Here is an 18948-nt window from a genome sequence, read left to right as displayed (position 1 = left end):
AGAGGGGGCCGAGTGTTCGTGAAGAAGAGTAGGGAGTGGGATAGCATATATCACAAATTACCAGAGCTCTGCAGCCCCTCAGGAAGAAGCAAAGATGGTGCACGGAGCCAGGTATTTGAGCGAAAGGAGGGGGAGGTGGTGAGAGGTAAGGAAGAAATCAAAAGAAGCAGAAAATAGCAACACCGGCAGCCAACAAATGGCACTCAGAGAGTCTGTCCGTTCGGGTGTGTGGAATCTAAGCAGCTGGTGATTCCCGTTCAAGAGATTGTGGCCGCGGGAAGCGGAGGAGGCTAAGTTGGGGTGAAGAAGGGCGGGGAGTGGGAAAGCGTATATTGCAAATTACCGGTTGTTTTGTCTCCCGCTGGACGCTCCGTGAGGCTGCTTCCTCATACCCCGTTTGCTGGTCTCCGATAGGAGTCCAAGATGGCAGATCCGCACTGCGTTAGCTGGTAGGGTACCTCTGCATGAATCTCTCCTCGCTCTCCATTCTCTGTCAGTTTTCTCACTCCATTTGGTGTTTGGCTGAGTTCTTTATCTCTTCATTTGATGTTTTAGGGTTTCAGGACTGTTGTATTCTCTGTTTGGCTTAGTTTTTCGGATCTTTGCTGTGGAGGGACGGCGTGGTGCTTCTGCCTAGAGTGCCATTTTGCTGGAAGTCCAAGAATCTTCTTATTCTGGGGCTCGAGGCCTTCAGGGTCTCTGTGACCTCTGGCATCTGTGTACGCTTTTGTGTATGTCAGTATTTTTATAGAGAAAGATTATATACTTCTCAGAGAGGCCCGTAACCCCTAAATGGCCATGAACCACAGCTCCGGAGAGTGTGCTTGGCAAGTTCCTTATAGTGATAGCCCAGCAAAGATGCAGTGTCTTAGCTTGAGAACATTATTGCAGGAAATCCTGCATCAGATAAAATTAGGTGTACATTAAAGCAGTGGGATTGAACTCAGAGTCTTTTCACCTTTTGTATATAAGCAGCTTTGTTTCTTGCTGACATAATTAAAATAAAATTGGCCAAGAAAAGATACTTTTGTTTTTCTTATTAAAAGAAATACCCCAGATAATGTATGTTCCTGATTATGTAGCTGTAAATATAAAAGAAACAAACAAACAAACAAGAACGTATATTATTGTGTTGAAACAAAGATCAACACATTTTATAGGGTGGACCTAATATTTGCAGTCTAGCATACACTACACTGGGCAAGATAAAGCAGGAAGCCCAAAGGGGTATAGCTGAAGGAGAGACCTTTTCAGGCCAGGTGGCAGATTTTAGCTGTGGATGGATGGATAGTATTTGATATGGGAGGAAAAGGTATTTCATTTGGGAGGATATCTGTGAGCAGTTGTTCAGAGAGACGATTTAAAGGGAAATTGGAAATTGTGAAGGGCCATGCTTTACAAGAAGCATTCCAGTAGGGGAATAGAGGCAGATGAGGTTGGGAATGCAACATAGATGAAGTGATGTTTTGGGACGATTAATCTGGTGGACAAGAGCCAGGCATGTCAGAGAGAAGGAGAGAGACTGTAGTTCGGGACAGTATTTAAGAAATTACTGCCATCAGATAACCATGAAGGGGGAAGGATATGAGCACTAAGAGGAGGCGAGGATGGCTGGGAGAGCCCTTGCAGAGAGTGAAGAGGTGAGGGTTGAGGAGGCCGATCACAGCAGATTAAAGGAGAAGGAGGCTGTGGGCCAGACAATTCTACTGACACATAGCCCCGTGTCCACAGTATAGATTTATGCTTGTCATGGATTGAATTGTGTCCCCGAAAAATATCTGTCAACTTGGCTAGGTCATGATTCCCAGTATTGTATGATTGTCTACCATGTTGTCATCTGATGTGATTTCCCTGTGTTGTAAATTCTATCACTATGATGTTAATAAGATGGATCAGCAGGAGTTACGTTGATGGTGATCTACAAGATTAGATAGTATCTTAAGCCAATCTCTGTTGAGAAATAAAAGAGAGAAGTGAGCAGAGAGACAGGGGGACCTCACACTACCAAGAAAGCAGTGCCGGGAGCAGAGCGTGTCCTTTGGATCTGAGGTTCCTGCGTGGAGAAGTTCCTTGACCAAGGGAAGATTGATGACACGGATCTTCCTCCAGAGCTGACAGAGAAAGCCTACCCCTGGAGCTGATGCCCTGAATTTGTACTTGTAGCCCACTAGACTGTGTGAAAATAAATTTCTCTCTGTTGAAGCCATCCACTTGTGGTATTTCTGTTAAAGCAGCACTAGATAACTAAGACAATGCTCCATGTTTTTTTTTTTTTGGAAAATCTTAAACTGTTCAAGTGGAAGAGAGTTTGGACTCTTTATGAAACAGAATTTTTAAAGGAAGAAGCCTTTTTTTTTTTAATAAACCAGGAGAAACTAATCCTGAATAAATTAAGAGCTATAGTGTCATTGTCAGCATGGTGTTATTACCTAACATCATTTTGGAGCGGTCGATTCAGAGATCTTTTGCAAAGAGAACAAAAAAGGCATTCAGGAATTCCAAAATAACTGAGGATTTCGGGTAGTCTTGATGGAAAGAGATGAAGAGTGCTTATTTAGTACAAGGATGTGTTATGACAGTAATTGAATCCGTTCCTTAGAGGAATAGCCAAATACTGGTGAGAAAGACAGAACCAGAACCACCAAAAGATTCTGAGTGTGCAGGGGGGAAAAAAAACAAATCTGCAGACTTCTCCTGGAGGAGAATGATGTTGTTGTCTTCTAACAGTAAAAAAAGCCCCATTGCCATTGAGTGGATTCCGACTCATAGGACAGAGCCTATGGGACAGAGTAGAACTGCCGATAGGGTTTCCTAGGGTGTAATCTTTATGGAAGGAGCCCAGATGACACAGTGGTTAAGTGCTCGGCTGCTAACTAAAAGGTCAGTGGTTTGAAAACAACACAATAAATGTTGGAGAAGTTGTGGAGAGACTGGAACACTTATACATTGCTGGTAGGAATGTAAAATGGTACAACCACTTTGGAAATCGATTTGACGGTTCCTTTAAAAAAGCTAGAAGTACCATATGATCCAGCAATCTTACTCCTTGGAATATATCTTAGAGAGATAAGAGCTGTCACACGAATAGATATATGTACACCCATGTTCATTGCAGCACTGTTCACTATAGCAAAAGGATGGAAACAACCTAGGTGCCCATCAGCGGGCAAATGGATAAACAAATTATGGTGTATTCACACAATGGAATGCTACGCGATGATAGAGGAACAGCAGTGAATCCGTGACACATCTCATAACATGGATGAATCTGGAAGGCATTATGCTGAGTGAAATTAGTCAGCCACAAAAGGACAAATATTGTATGAGACCACTATTATAAGAACTCAAGAAAAGGTTTAAACACAGAAGAAAACATTGTTTGATGGTTAGAAGGGTGGTGAGGGAGGGAGAGGGAAGTTCACTAACTAGATAATAGACAAGAATTATCTTAGGTGAAGGGAGGGACAACACACAATACAGGGGAAGTCATCACAGCTGGAATAAGGCAAAAGCTAAGAAGTTTCTTGAACGCAACCAAACACTTTGAGGGACAGAGTAGCAGGGGCAATGGTCTGGGGATCATGGTTTCAGGGGACATCTAGGTCAATTGGCATAACAAAGTTTATTAAGAAAATGTTCTGCATTCCACTTAGGTGAGTGGCGTCTGGGGTCTTAAAAACTAGTGAGTGGCCATCTAAGATTCAACAATTGGTCCCAGCCTACCTGGAGCAAAGGAGAATGAAGAACACCAAAGACAAAAGGAAAATATTAGCCCAAGAGGCAAAACGGCCACATAAACCAGAAACTCCATCAGCCTGAGACCAGAAGAACTAGATGGTGCCGGCTACCACCAGTGACTGCCCTGACAGAGAACACAACAGAGAGTCCCTGATGGAGCAGGAGAAAAGTGGGGTGCAGAACTCAAATTCTGGTAAAAGGACCATACTTAGTGGTCTGACTGAGACTGGAGGAACCCCAGAAGAGATGGCCCCTGACCTCTCTCTTAACCCAGAGCTAAAACCATTCCCAAAGCCAACTCTTCAGACAAAGATTAGACTGGACTATAAGACATAAAATGATACTCGTGAAGAGTGTGGTTCTTAGTTCAAGTAGATACACGAGACTAAATGGGCAGCTCCTGTCCGAAGTTGAGATGAGAAGGCACAGATAGGAGCTGGTTGAATGGACACAGGAAACCCGAGGTGGAAAGGAGGAGAGTGCTGTCACATTATAGGGATAGCAACTAGGGTCACATAACAATGTGTGTATAAATTTTTGTGTGAGAAACTAACTTGAGCTGTAAACTTTCACTTAAAGCACAATTTAAAAAAAAAAAAAAGGTTGGTGGTTTGAACCCATTAGCTGCTCCAAGGTAGAAAGATGTGGCAGTCTGCTTCTATAAGGATGACAGCCTTGGAAACCCTATGGGGCAGTTCTACTCTGCCCCATAGGGTCGCTATGAATTGGAATTGACTTGATGGTTATGGGTAATCTTTACTGAAGCAGTCTGCCACATCTTTCTCCCATGAAGTGGCTGGTGGATTTGAACTGCCTACTTTTAAGTTAGCAGCCGAGAGCTTAACCACTGCACCCCAGGACTCCTTCTTCTAACAGTAGAGGAAGACAGTTGGATTAAGAGGGATTCTAACAGGTTGTCAACCTGACACGTTGATGTCTACAGCAGCGCTTTCTAAAGTAGGGTGCTCACAACCCAGGTTTGTGTAAGACATTCCACTGAGATGCAGTAAAAAATAGTAGACATTTTATTTCATTTACTTCTGTATAAAAATAGAAAGAAATGTAACTTTACTAATAGTTGTTACACTGTCAATATACTATACCACAGGTGATGTCTTGTGGTTCAAATTCTCGAAGGTCAGAGCCTTGCTTACAGCCCTGGGTGTCCGGGGGGAAGAGACAGCTTTCTTCTAAAAGGAGGACTGGCAGTTTATAGCAGTTTGTCTGTCCCTGACTAAGTAGATTTATAGATTATATGACATTAAATAACCAAAAAGTTTCACATTACTTTGTGATGAAATGAGGAGTGACCCCGGTAATCTTTTGGACAACACAGATACTAAGTGAAGCAAATTAACTCTGAGCTAATTACTTAAAGGAGTTGTTATAAACGTGAGTTAAGAATTTTTCTTACAAAAGACAAGCATTTCAAAATTGCTGAACTTTTGCATGATAAAATGTCTATGACTAGTATTGTTGCCCTGCAGATATTTAAAAACAGTAGTACACATAATCTGTTCTCTCAAAGTAGAGGTGATATATTAACAATGAGTAAGAAAGTAACTTTTTGTTGTTGTTTTCAAAACTAGTACTACAAAGAGAGAATTTGTCAAATAAACATTTGGAAATACTTCCATTATTAGCTGACTTTTTTGTGGAAAACAGTAGTCTTGTGTTATATATAAAAACTCATATATGAATACTTAAAAATATTAGAAACAAACTAAAATTTTCCAAATGAAGAGGTTCAGTGTGTTCTGAACCCAATTAAAATAAATATACACACACAAAACGTCTATATGTATAACATCTTCCAATTAGTTTGCAAGCCAATTGACGTTAGGGAAAATGGAAAGTTTCTAATCATTGCAGAAAAGCCTTTGAGTAATTATTGTATGAGATTGAAAAACAAGTATTATGACTTCGTAAGTGCATGTCTTCCATCTGAATCTGTGTGTCTTTGTCAAGCATTTAGCTCAGACATTAAAGCTAAATATTGAAATACACTGAGCTTAGAATCAGACCTTTGAATTGCTTTATCACAAAGTGATAAAGTATTAAACCGAGATTTTAAAATACAGTGAAGCATATTCAGTCATATTGCTGTCATTGAAAGAAATATTTTTGATGAGAACAGAAAGGTTTAACAAATAAGGCAAAATTATTTAAAAATATTCTTAATTTTATGTTAGCCTTCTAAATTTGTTTTTGAGTATGTTTTAATGTGTAAATCATATTAATGCAGTAGAACGTGTATATAATTTGTAAATAAATATACATCTATTGGCAGTGGTAGAGGATCAGTGAAAACAAGGGGAATCCTCAATGAGATGAATTGACACAGTAGGAACAACAATGGTCTCAATCAGGAAGATGGCGCAGGATCAGACACTATTTGGTTCTGTTCTCTCGGAGCCGACTCAGCAACTAACAATGAAAACAACATATTGAAGGTTAGGCTAAAGTGTTTTTCTTTTCTGTCCTGATATGGTACACGATCAAAAGAGTTAGAAGGCTATTGGTATATAGAAGGAAACCCATTGGGAACCTTTTTACAAATGCATCTTGGTCTCTGTGGGGGTTGGGGATGTTTCAGGGCTTTTTCAGTCTTTTCAACACTGCAATAGTGTGCATATTGATGGAGGAGGAGGAAAGAGTAGTGGTAGTGCCCATATATTGGTAGGGACCCTGCTCATCAGAGCTGAGGAGACACTGCCTGGGCTAGGCCACGGGGAAGTGGGTATTACTGAAGGAGGCAGGAAGGTGTCCTGCTGACCAGGATCTGGCAGCCTGGAGGGAAGGAGAAATGCCTCCCAGAGGTTCTACCCAGCCTGTCATGTTTCCATCTGTGGTAGCAAGTTTTGTTAATGGATTTTGTCTTTAGAAAAGAAATATAATGTGAGCCACATACGTAATTTCAAGTTTTCTAGTAGCCACATTAAAAAAGGTAAAAATAAACTGGTGAAATATTTTAATAATATTTTTATTTAACTCTCTATATACAAAATGTGGACTCAAACATACCAGTGGTCATGAAGATGATGCAGGACTTGGCAGCATTTTGTTCTGTTATATATATAAGGTTGTCATGAGTCAGAACCGACTTGATAGCAACTAACAACAACTACAGTCCAGAATATTATTCATCATATAATCAATATAAAAGTTATTAATGAGTATTAATATTTTACATTCTTTTCTTCATGCTGAGGTTTAAAACTAGTGTATTGTTTACATTTATAGCAATCTCCGTTAGACCAGCCACATTTGAAGTGCTCCTAAGCCACTGTGGCTAGTGGCTACCGTACTGGAGAGTGCAGCTTTAGGATGTATACTCAATCAGGAAGGTTACAGCAAAGCTAGATGGGACCTGGGTTTCTTCCAGTCCATGAGTTTTTACACTGCTGGATAGAGCCCTGAGGGTCAGGGGGGAGTAGCAGAGGAGGAAAAGGAAGTGAAAAACAGGCTGGACTTCAGGCATATCCCCCCACCAAAGCCACTTTGCTTTAAATATTTGTGTTCTGCCTAAGATTTTGTTTCAAGAAACAATTCTGAAAATTTTTGTTTTAAGAGAGTTAAAAACTAATCCAGTGCCTCATTTTGTGAATGAGGAAATAAAAGGCTGGAGAAGTTAAATGCTTTGACCAAGGCCATGTTTATCAACTGGAGGTATTACTATACTTAATTTACACTGAAGGGCTCCCTCCTCCCTTTTGAAAAAAATTGGAGTTCTATTTTCAGAACCCTGGTTGCACAGTGGTTAAAGCGCTCAACTGTTAACCAAAAGGTTGATGGTTCAAACCCACAAGCCACTCTATGGGAGGAATATGTGGCAGTCTGCTTCTGTAAAGATTACAGCCTTGGAAACCCTGTGCAAGTAGTTCTATTCTTTCCTGCAGGGCCGCTATGAGTTGGAATCAACTTGACAGCAGTGGGTTTGGTTTTGGTTTATATCTTTTTTAAGAATACCTAATAGTTAACTGACATGAACACTTTTCTAATAGCCAACATACAGGTGAATTATGCACTGTCTCAGAATTTCTCAATTTTTTCCACACAGAAAAGGACTCAGATGCTACCTTTTACTATTTGACAGCCTCTTAAAGAGAAGTTATAAGGTCATTTAGATGTCTCTTAACCTGTATTTTTGCCTGAACTTGCTAATGATAGTTTAAGAGCTCTGGCCTACCCTTAGACTTGAGATCAGAAGACTTTGGTTCAGGTTTCTACTTTGCCACACATTAACTTTGTAATCTGACAAATTATTGTGAAGGTTGGTGAGTTAAGGCAGAGAAAATGCTGTAAAATCTGCAAAGTTCTCTGCAGTGTCACTGATCAAGGTTGGACTGGGAATAAAGAGGCAGCTAGGTAGCCTTTTTCATTCTTACCCTGATGGTCCTGCCCTGATTGACACTGAGAGTCTTCTAGATGTGCCTGTTAAATATTTGCACTGCCACGGAGCATCATTCAGAGCTGGCTTTTGTTTTTGATGGCTCAGTGGCCTGCAGGCTGCTCTTGGGTTCCCCAAGCTAGTGTTTCCAAGTTGTGTGATATGTGCACATCTGCTATAGGTTTACAGCCTTGACCTCCTATGCGGTGTTCAGAGAGCCCCGAGATGCTGGTGACTTAGAATCAGAAGTCAGATTAGTTCTGCTCCCACACCTTGCTCAATCTGCTAGGCTTATAACCATCTAAATCCTTGAAGGCCTATCAACTCTCCTCTGGAAATGTAGAACCCCAAGACTTAGGCACATAATTTCATTTCCTTTTTAAATGAATACAATCTCTTTAAAAATTTTATTTGAATATCACTCCATGGTTTGCACAGGCAATTTGAATTTTAAACAAATGTGTGTGAGAAGCTGGGAATCAGCTTTGCATGTCTCAGTCTAATTTTACAGTCATTGACTTGTAGGGGTGCAGCCTAGTCACATATCTGTGCCTCTGGTGGACAAGCTGGTGATGACCTACATGTGCTTTTCTGTCCAAAGCCATGAAATGTCAGCCACGACCAGGGCTGATGGATAGAAAGGGCAGCTCTCTGGGTGTCCAGTGGAGGGCCATGTCATTTGACTGCTGGTGTGGGAAATACTTATGAGTTCTCATATCCCAAAATTTACTGCTTGCCAAACACATGAGTGTGTGGTATTTGGAAAGATTTAGATGAGAAAAAAAAAATTTTGGTGATATATTAATTCTTTGAAAGAGATGTCCTTTAATGTTCATCTTTCTTAATCACGAACTGATTTTAATAATGTCCAGAGCTAGCTAAGACTAAGTTAGGCTGTGTGAGCATATTTAAATATTATATATCCAAGAGTGAATGGGAAAATATTGGACAAAACAAACAAAACCCCTGCATTTAAAAAAGTAAGGAGAAATGGATTTAAAAATCCAAAGAGTTATTGTCTAGTATTATGTGTAGGTCTAGAGACCTGGCTCACTGCTTGGTAATTATGTTTTTTGTTGGCAATAAAGTTATATTGTCTAATTAAAAAAAGAAACATGGAGCCAATATAGGACAAAGCAAAGAAGGAACTCAGATGCTGGGGAAATTGGCTTATTGAGGAGTCACAACTCAGTGAGGCATAGATGTGAAATGGTTTTATTTTTTTCTAATCGCCATTTTATGATCATGCTTTATTAAATTCTGATATCTTGGCCAGATGCTGTAATTTTCAGGTCACTTTCAATTTTGAGACTCCCATCTTGTATTGGATTAGAAACATCCCTTTCCCTTTCTCACTCTGACCAGTCAGAGTAGGGGCTTGAGGAAATTGAAGGAAGAGATGGCTGATGTTCTGCTTTTTCACTCTTTTGAGGTTGGGGCAGGGGAGAGAGATGAGTAAGAGATAAGCATCCATGTTTGTCCAAAGGACGCGCTCTCCTCCCGGCACTGCTTTCTTGGTGGTACAAGGTTCCCATGTGTCTCTGCTCACTTTTCTCTTTTATATCTCAAAAGAGATTGCATTAAGACATTGTCTAATCTTGTCAACCTCATCAGTATAACCTCATCACAGTGACAGAATTTACAACACATAATAAGGAGATCACATATAATCTCATCATAGTGATAGAGTTTACAACACATAAGGAAATCACATCAGATTACACAATCACACAACACTGGGAATCATGACCCAGCCAAGCTGACAGATATTTTTGGGGGACACAACTCAATCTATGACGGATTATTTTTCTTGGTTTTAAGATTTAGGGTCATAGTGTTGTGGTGCAACTTGGTCAGTTGGCATAATATAGTTTATGAAGTTTATGTTCTACATCCTAGTCTGGAATAGCACCTGGGGTCTTAAAAGCTTGTGAGCAGCCATCTAAGATGTAACTATTGGTCCCTACTCATCTGGAGCAAAAAAAAAAAGAAGGAAACCCAAGATTCAGAGAAGGAACTGGTCTATAGGGATCACTGTCCACAAGAATCACGGCCTCCTCTACCCTGAGGCTAGAAGAACTATATGGTGCCTGGCTACCACTACCATACATTCCTATAAGATCTACAATAGATAGAGCCTGACAGAAATAGAGAAAAATGTGGAATAGAACTTCAAATTCTCAAAAAAAAAAAAAAAAAATCCAGACTTATCAGACTCAAAGGGAGGAATCCTGGAGACTTGCCCCGTGATATTCTTTAAACCTTGAGCTGAAAATATTCCCTCAAGTCACTTTTAGCTAAGTAGTAGATTAGCTCAGAAAGGAATGAATGTCACCCCTCAGTACTGTGCTCTTTTGAAAAATCATCTACGTGGGACCAAATGGTCAACAAATGCTCTAAAGCATAGCTGAGAAGGTTGGGGGTAAGTGATGCTAGCTTAATGGGAATGGAACAACGAGAACAGAAATAATGAGAATGCTGATATAATGTGAAGAATGTCATGGAACAATATGTGTAGAAATTGTTTAATGGGAACCTGTTTTGCTGTGTACACTTCCACTGTAACTACAATAAAATCCTATTAAAAAAAAAAAAAAAAAGATAAGCGTCCGTATCCTCTTGCTGGTAATGCCAATGGTCAGCCACCTTTGGTAGGGTATTACCAAGAAAGCTCAAGCTGTCTTAATATTAGTTAGGATAGGCTTAGTTATGCTGTGACAACAAATAATATCTCAGTTCACTGTGGCTCACAATGGCAGTTCTCCGATAGAGAATCAAAGGTCCAAATTGCTTTTGTTTTGCAACGCTGTATCTTGTAGTTCTTCACATCCATCCTGAATTCAGGAGAGAGAGAGCTTGGAGACCCACACCCTCTCTCTCTCTCTCTTTTTTTAGCCTTGCCTAAGCAAGGCCTTAAAAATTTAATAACTTGTAATTGTTTCTATCCATGGAAATCTTTAGTAAGATTTATTGGATCTGAAGAGAAGGAGTATTTCATACCCACTCTTTGTTTTGGTAACAGCTTTATTAAGATACAATTCACATACCATACAGTTTACCCATTTAAAGTGTATAGTTCAGTAGTTTTTAGTATGTTCACAAAGATGTCTCACACCCGCTCTTAACTGTCTATAACTAGAAGTGGCAAGTTACTTCGACTTTCATTCCCATTGGTGAGAACTTAGTTATATGGTCCCAACTTAACTTCATGGCAGGCTAGGAAATGTAGTTATCCTGTGTACCTGGGGGGTGGGACCACTATGATGAGCACATGGTATTGTCTGCCTCACCCATATTCTGTGATGTCCACTTACCTCATGAGAAGGTCACTCTTCTTTACCCTATGATGATGGAAGTGCAGACTGTTCTACTCACAGCTCCCATCTCCATTTTGCCGTGTTGCTTCAGTTTTCTTCTCTCTGCTTAAATAGACATGGGAGTGGGGAGGGCAGATCAGTAAGTTTTCTGCCTAAGCAGATGTCCAGCTGGAGAATAAATGCCAGTGTTCCACTTTGTGGGACACCACAAATTCTACAAGGTTTCCTCTCTCACTTGACTTTCAGGAGGACACAGCTCCCCACAAGATCATTGACTTGACAACTCTCCTCTTCATCCCTTTTCTAGTGTTCTCCTTTGTAGTTTGGGGCTGGAGTTATAGGTGGTAGAAGTCCAAGTACCTCATAGATATCTCTTGTATCAGGGAAAGTTTTCTTTTACTGAAAATGGGATGATTTTCTTACTTTAGAATTCCACAAAATCATGGAACATTATAAGCTACTACCATGAAATACTAGTTTAAAATTATGAATATACCATGTACAATTATTTTTTATTTTGAGACTATCCACAGGGTGCTAAGATGTTTATTTAACGTATTTCAGAATTCCTAGGATTATTGACATATTTTATTTAAATGAGTTAATATGGAGTCTCAGAATCACCATGTAATAAGATTGTCTCTAAATATTTAAAAGATACATTTTAATTTATTAATATTATTCTATTAATACATTTTATTTTGAAACAATTTTAGATTCACAGAAATCTGAAAACATAATACATAGAGTTCCCATGTACCCTTAACCCAGCTTCCCCTAATGTTAACCATCCTACATACCTCTGGTACATTTGTCAAAACCAAAAGATTAACATTGGTGTAATATGATTAGCTAAATTACAGACTCTAATTGGATTTCACGAGTTTGTCCACTCATGCACTTATGTCCTCTTTCTGTTCCAGGATTCAATCCAGGATACCACACTGCTTTTAGCCTTCATATGTCCTTAGTCTTCTGCAGTCTGTGACAGTTTCTTTGTCTTCCTTTGTTTTTCATTATCTTGACACTTTTGAAAGTATTTTGTAGGATGTTTCTCAGTTTGAGTTTGCCTGATGTTTTCTCATGATTAGACTGGGATTATGGATTTTGGGGAGGAATACCACAGAGGTGAAATGCCCTTCTCACATCATATCAGATGGTAAATAATATCACTGGTGAGGCTAACCTTGATCACTTGGTTAAGATTGTGTCTGCCAGGTTTCTCTACTGTAAAATTACTGTTTTTCTCTTTCCATATCCTTCTTTGGAAGTGAGTCACTAACTACTGACTACACTCAAGGTGAGGGGAATTGAGCTCTACCTCTGGAGGAGCCAGTATCTACATGTATTATTTGGACTTCATCTGTAAGGAGAATTTGTTCCTTCTTCCCCATTTATTTGTTTATTCAATCAGCCATGTACTTACATTAGTTTGGGCTCATATTTATTTTACTCTTTTTGTTATACCATCATTACTTATTTTGTTGTTGCTCAAATCATTCTAGTTCTGGTTATTGGGAGCTCTTTCAGATTGATTACTGTGTGGAAATACACGGTTTTAAAAAGTAAGAAACTTAGGAGTGTTTCTATCTTAGGTTTCCAGTTGCTTTCGCCTGTGATAAATTGGGACTTCTCCACTTCCCCAAAGTGGTAACTGTTAAATGAGAAGCATTTTATGATCTTTCTAAAGCTCTTATAGACCAATAGTAAGGAAGTATATCTATACTGTCTATAAGGAAGTATGTGAATATTTATATATATTTATGAAAGTAATAAGCATTTAGTAATGGAATTATATTTAGCATTATAAGCTATTATTTCAAAGAGCCCAGTTCTTGCAAAAGATTAATGATTATATGTTCTTGTAGTCTAAAACCCCAAAAGCTCTGGTGGCGCACTGGTTAAGAGCTTGGTTGTTAACCAAAAGGTAGCAGTTCGAATCCACCAGCTGCTTCTTAGTAACCCGATGGGGTAGTTTTATTCTGTCCTATAGGGTCGCTATGAGTCAGAACCGACTTGATGGCAACGGGTTTGGTTTGGTTTGGTTTATAGTCTAAAAGGAGATTTGAAGTCAGCTACCCCACCTCCTTTATTTCACAGATGAGACTAACGCCTCCAAAGCTTAAGGTTTGCCTAAGCAAAGCCAGGACTAAAGCTCAAGTCTAACGACTTCTAAGCCATGTCTGTTCCGCTGAAGCAAGCAGTTGGCCTTCTGTTTTTTTTCTTCCTTCTCTCTCTCATTTTTTAAAAAATGATTGTTCTGGATAATAAAATACCTTCCATATGTATAATCATAGTTAATATATAATGATAAATACGCAAGAAGATTAATTTTAATTTATTTTATTCCTATATTGGAGCTGTGGTGGTGCAGTGGGTAATAGCTCAGGCTGCTAACCAAAAGGTTGGCAGTTTGAATCCGCTAGCCTCTCCTTGGAAACTCTATAGAGCAGTTCTACCCTGTCCTGTAGGGTCGCTGTGGGCCAGAATCGACTTGACGGCAATGATTTTTTATTCCTATATTTGCATTTCAAGTTGATAGCTTGTATTAATTGCACATGTAAAAAATACCTTTTTTTACTGAATCTCATATTTGGATATGACTTAGGCATAGAAAGGAGCCCTGGTGGTGCAGTGGTTAAGAGCTTGACTGCTAACCCAAAGGTCGGTAGTTCAAATCCACCAGCCGCTCCTTGGAAACACTATGGGGCAGTTCTACTCTGTCCTGTAGAGTCGCTATGAGTCAGAATTGACTTGACAGTAATGGGTTTGGCTTTTGGTTTTTAGGCATAGAAAAGCAATTTCTCTCGACTTTTTTGGCTATACTATTTTTATTGTGATAAAATACTGATACATAAAATTCAAATATTTGAACCATTTTAAGGGGTACAATTAAGTGGCATTAAGCACATTTACAGTGGTCTGCAACCATCACCATTATTTAGTTCCAGTACTTTTTTCATCACCCCAAATGGAGATCCTGTACTCATTAAGCAGAGTTATCCTTTTGATTACAGAAATTTTGTTTAACTGGCGCTATTGGAGTTGCTCTTAGTTTTATTTTATTTTGAGAATGGTAGCTTTATATAGATGTAGCAGAGAAAAAGCATTGCCTCTTAAGTTCAGAAGTGCTGAATATGGTATATGTGCACTGCAACGGCAATGCTAGAAGGAGAGGATGGAAAATGTGTGGTGCCAACTTGTTAATTTTAATTGTGGTTTACTATACAAATGTGGGCGTTTATCTTTTCATTTTTGCAGCCGTGCACATTCACTGCCACTTTGAGATAGCCTTACAAGTGATTATCATTGAATTAAGTTTGCCTTTCAGGAGAAGGAGGATATGGATGATGTCTGTTTCAACTTTAAAAGGCAGTATTAGGCAGTGCGACATTTAGGAAGTGTTTTACCTGTGCCCATAAAAAGCTGTACCATTATGTTGATGGATTTGCTACTTTGTGTCCTATTAAATATAAAATGTGACCATATACTTTGGATTCTAGAATCTTTTCTGCTATGCTGAGCACACTGGTATTTAAGATGATGATTTTAATTAGTTTCAGTGTACTTGGGTAACCAAGCAAACAGTGCTTTGAAGCTACTAACAGAGAAAACGAAGAGAGCTATTTCAGCCTTCCCCAATAATGAGACCCATAAATCAGAAGAATGAGCATGGAAAGTTAAAGTGAGCCCTGGGATCTGATTTCAAACACCTTAAAGGGACTCCTTTTTTGGTTCAGACCACGGTGCCCAGTATATGGGCTGAACAGAAAAATCTAGATATAAAACAGAGAATCTTCATAGGACTGAAAAAACAGAGCCAAACACTCTATTAGCTTTTGGATTTGAGAGGCTTTTGGTTAGGAAGTCTGGGCCTAAAGAGGTGGAAATGTACAAAGATATATAGAGCTATAGATATGTACATGCTAGTATACCAAATATGTTGTTGTGTTAGGTGCCATCGAGTCAGTTTTGACTCACAGCAACCCTGTGCACAACAAGATGAAACACTGCCACGTCCTGCACCATCCTCACAGTCATTGCGATGTTTGAGCCCATTGTTGTAGCTATTGTGTCAATCCATCTTGTTGAGGATCTTCCTCTTTTTCGCTGACCTTCTACTTTACCAAGCATGATGTCCTTCTCCAGGGACTGGCCCCTCCTGATGTTGTTGTTGTCGTTAGGTGCCGTCAAGTCTGTTGCGACTCATAGTGACCCTGTGTACCACAGAACGAAAACTGCCTGGTACTCTACCATCTTCACAATTGTTGTTATGCTTTAGCCTATTGTTGTAGCCACTGTTGTGGCTTTTATAGCTTTTGGATTTGCGAGGCTTTTGGTTAGAAAGTCTGGGCCTAAAGAGGTGGAAATGTACAAAGATATATAGAGCTATAGATACGTACAAGCTGGTATACCAAATATGTTGTTGTTGTTAGGTGCCATCAAGCCTTGTTGAGGTTCTTCCTCTTTTTCATGGCCAAAGTACGTAAGACGAAGTCTCACCATCCTTCTCCTAAGAAACATTCTGAGTATTCTTCTTCCAAGACAGGTTTGTTTGTTCTTCTGGCAGTCCATGATATATTCAGTATTCTTCGCCAACACCTTAATTCAAAGGCATCAGTTCTTCTTCGGTCTTCTTATTCATTGTCTAGCTTTCGCACACGTATGAGGTACTTGGGTCAGGCATACCTGTCTCCTCAAGATGATGGCTTTGCTTTTTAACACTTTAAAGAGGTCTTTTGCAGCAGATTGGCCCAGTGAAATACGTCGTTACGTTTCTTGACTGCTGCTTCCAGTGATGTTGACTGAGGATCCAAGTGAAATGAAATCCTTGAAAACTTCAATCTTTTCTCTGTTTATCATGATGTTGCTTATTGGTCCAGTTGTCAGGATTTTTGTTTTCTTTATATTGAGGTGTAATCCGTACTGAAGGCTGTAGTCTTTGATCTTCATCAGGAAGTGCTTCCAGTTCTCTTTGCTTTCAGCAAGCAAGATTGTGTCATCTGCATAACACAGGTTGTTACTGAGTCTTCCTCCAATTCTGATGCCACATTCTTCGTATAAGCCAGCTTCTCAGATTATTTGCTCAGCATACAGATTAAGTAAGTATGGTGAAAGGATACAACCCTGACGCACATCTTTCTTGATTTTCAACCACGCAATATCCCCTTGTTCTGTTCGAATGACTGCCTCTTTGTCTATATACAGGTTCCTTATGCACACAATCAAGTGTTCTGGAATTCCCATTCCTCTCAGTGTTATCTGGAATTTGTTAAGATCCCTACATTCGAATGCCTTTGCATAATCAATAAAACACTGGTAAACATCTTTCTGGTATTCTCTGCTTTCAGCCAAGATCCATCTGACATTAGCAGTGATACCCCTTGTTCCACATCCTCTTCTGAATCTGGATTGAATTTCTGGTAGCTCCCTGTCGGTGTACTCCTGCAACCATTTTTGAATTACGTTCAGCAGAATTTTACTTGCCTGTAATATTAATGATACTGTTCTGTAATTTCCACATTCTGTTGGATCACCTTTCTTTGGAATGGAAACAAATATGGATCTCTTCCAGGCAGTTGACCAAATACAGCAAATATAGGTTATCTAAAGAAATCATAAGATCATCAATTAAGAGGGAGAATGTTTTTTGTTCAGCATATACTTATGATGGAATTTTCAAACTAACTTTGGAGCAATAAACTTTGAGCATAAAAGCTTTTAAATTAAGACAAAGGGAAATGGCATGAATTTCTGAGAAGAAACCAGACACATTCATAAAAATCAGAGAAAACTTCTAGACTTCAGATGTATCTATGACAAATAGTGTGACAACTATTCCTAGACTTCTGGCAGGCAAGGTGGCCTTTTAGTCAGTTCTTAAAAGAGAAAGGAGAGGAAGGAAAAAAGAAAGAAAATAGGCAAGAGAAGTTTGAAATAAGAAATCTAAGTTCTTCTAGATGTTGTTGGTTAAGGCAATGTCAGAAATTCTTCATAGCTCCTCTCTTGCAAGCTGACTTTGTACTGCACAATGAGGCCTATTTTTAAACTGCAAACTCCATTCCGCTCTCACATAGTGCCAAAACCAGGTATTATTTAAGTTACTTTACACTCTGTTGCATGCATGGATGAGAATTTAATATTCCAAAATTGCATTAGAAGTAGGTTTGAGAGAAGATAACTGTGGATAAGCTAAATGACAATGGTAATATGGTATCCCTTTCCTTTTAATTTCTTTTAAAATTCACTGAGTCCTAGAACACACAAAGATGTTTGTATTTATATCTGCAGGCATATTTGCATGCAGGGTAAGTTGCCTTTGGTATTAGTAATGTGTTGTTTTTGCATATTATTCGGAATAATTTAAATCCAAGGTGTAATTGCACACCTATTTTGCCATTAAAGTTTTAATTTGGGCTGTGTATAATTTATCTTTGTGTGTGTGAGAGACAGAGAGAGAGAAAACTTTTACATGCCATTGGCTGCACTGAATTTAAAATTAATGGAATTTTGTGTGTGCGTGTATGTGAAAAGAAATGCATTTATGTTGGCTAAAGTTTAATTATCTGTGTATAATAACATGATGATCAGAGTGAGAACACATTATTTCCTTATTCAAAAGAAAATTAAGGTTCAGAAAAGCTGCTGATTTTCAAACCAAAAAAGTACATTGTTTATATTTTTAAAAATCATGTCTTAATTATAGCTATTGGAATTTTCTTAATAGCTGTTTTTTTTTTAAAATTAAAAGTTATATAATTTTTTCCTACAGTATTTTCTGAGATAGTTCTTATACACTATTGAAGAAATCAAAACTGAAAACTAATTATAGCCATTTATACACTACTGAAGAAATCAAAACTGAAAACTAATTGTAGCCATGTACTTGATTATGTCTTATCAAATATAAGTACATTATAGAACATTAAGGAGGGTGTTTTGTTTGGTACTGAGATGCAGGAACTGACATTGGTGGTACATGGTCCTTTCACTTTCAGAGATGACCTGGGATCAGATGATCTAAAAGGTTATGAAATATAGTCTGTATTTATGAAATAATTTTATTTTTCTGTAATCATATATCTCATGGTGGTTTTCTTACTTGGAACTACAGTGGCACAGAGTATTATTCAAAGCAAGTAAAGTATTTTCAGAATTCATAGTTTACTGTGGAAAATAAATATTATTAAAAACAAAGCATCCGTCATCAGAGTTGCATAAGCCTAGATCCAACTGATGTGACCTCAGAGCAGATGAGAAATTGTAGAGGAGGGAATGGTTATAAGACCTCACACACCTCAAACAATAATTTTTCTCCCAGGTTTGGATAAGATGTTACTGTTTCAATAGAAGTGTAAATTCCTGATAAATGTATATGAAACATACTTCATTATTTTAGTTGATGATGGTTTTTTTAAATTGTGCTTCAGGTGAAGGTTTACAGAACAAATAGTTTCTTATTCAACAGTCAATACATATATTGTTTTATGACATTAGTTAACA

At 38.7% G+C, this 18948-nt stretch overlaps 1 protein-coding gene across 11 annotated transcripts in view; it reads left to right on the top strand.

The window, feature by feature from the left end:
• LTBP1 (latent transforming growth factor beta binding protein 1) overlaps positions 1–18948 on the top strand; it is a 666638-nt gene that overhangs the window by 142116 nt on the left and 505574 nt on the right. The window lies entirely within an intron of this gene.

Source organism: Trichechus manatus, unplaced genomic scaffold (genome assembly GCF_000243295.1).
Source record: "Trichechus manatus latirostris isolate Lorelei unplaced genomic scaffold, TriManLat1.0 scaffold00005, whole genome shotgun sequence".
In the NCBI taxonomy this organism is placed as follows: Eukaryota; Metazoa; Chordata; class Mammalia; order Sirenia; family Trichechidae; genus Trichechus; species Trichechus manatus.
The sequence above is the reverse complement of the archived record's forward strand: the minus strand, read 5'-3'. Positions and strand labels throughout refer to the sequence as shown.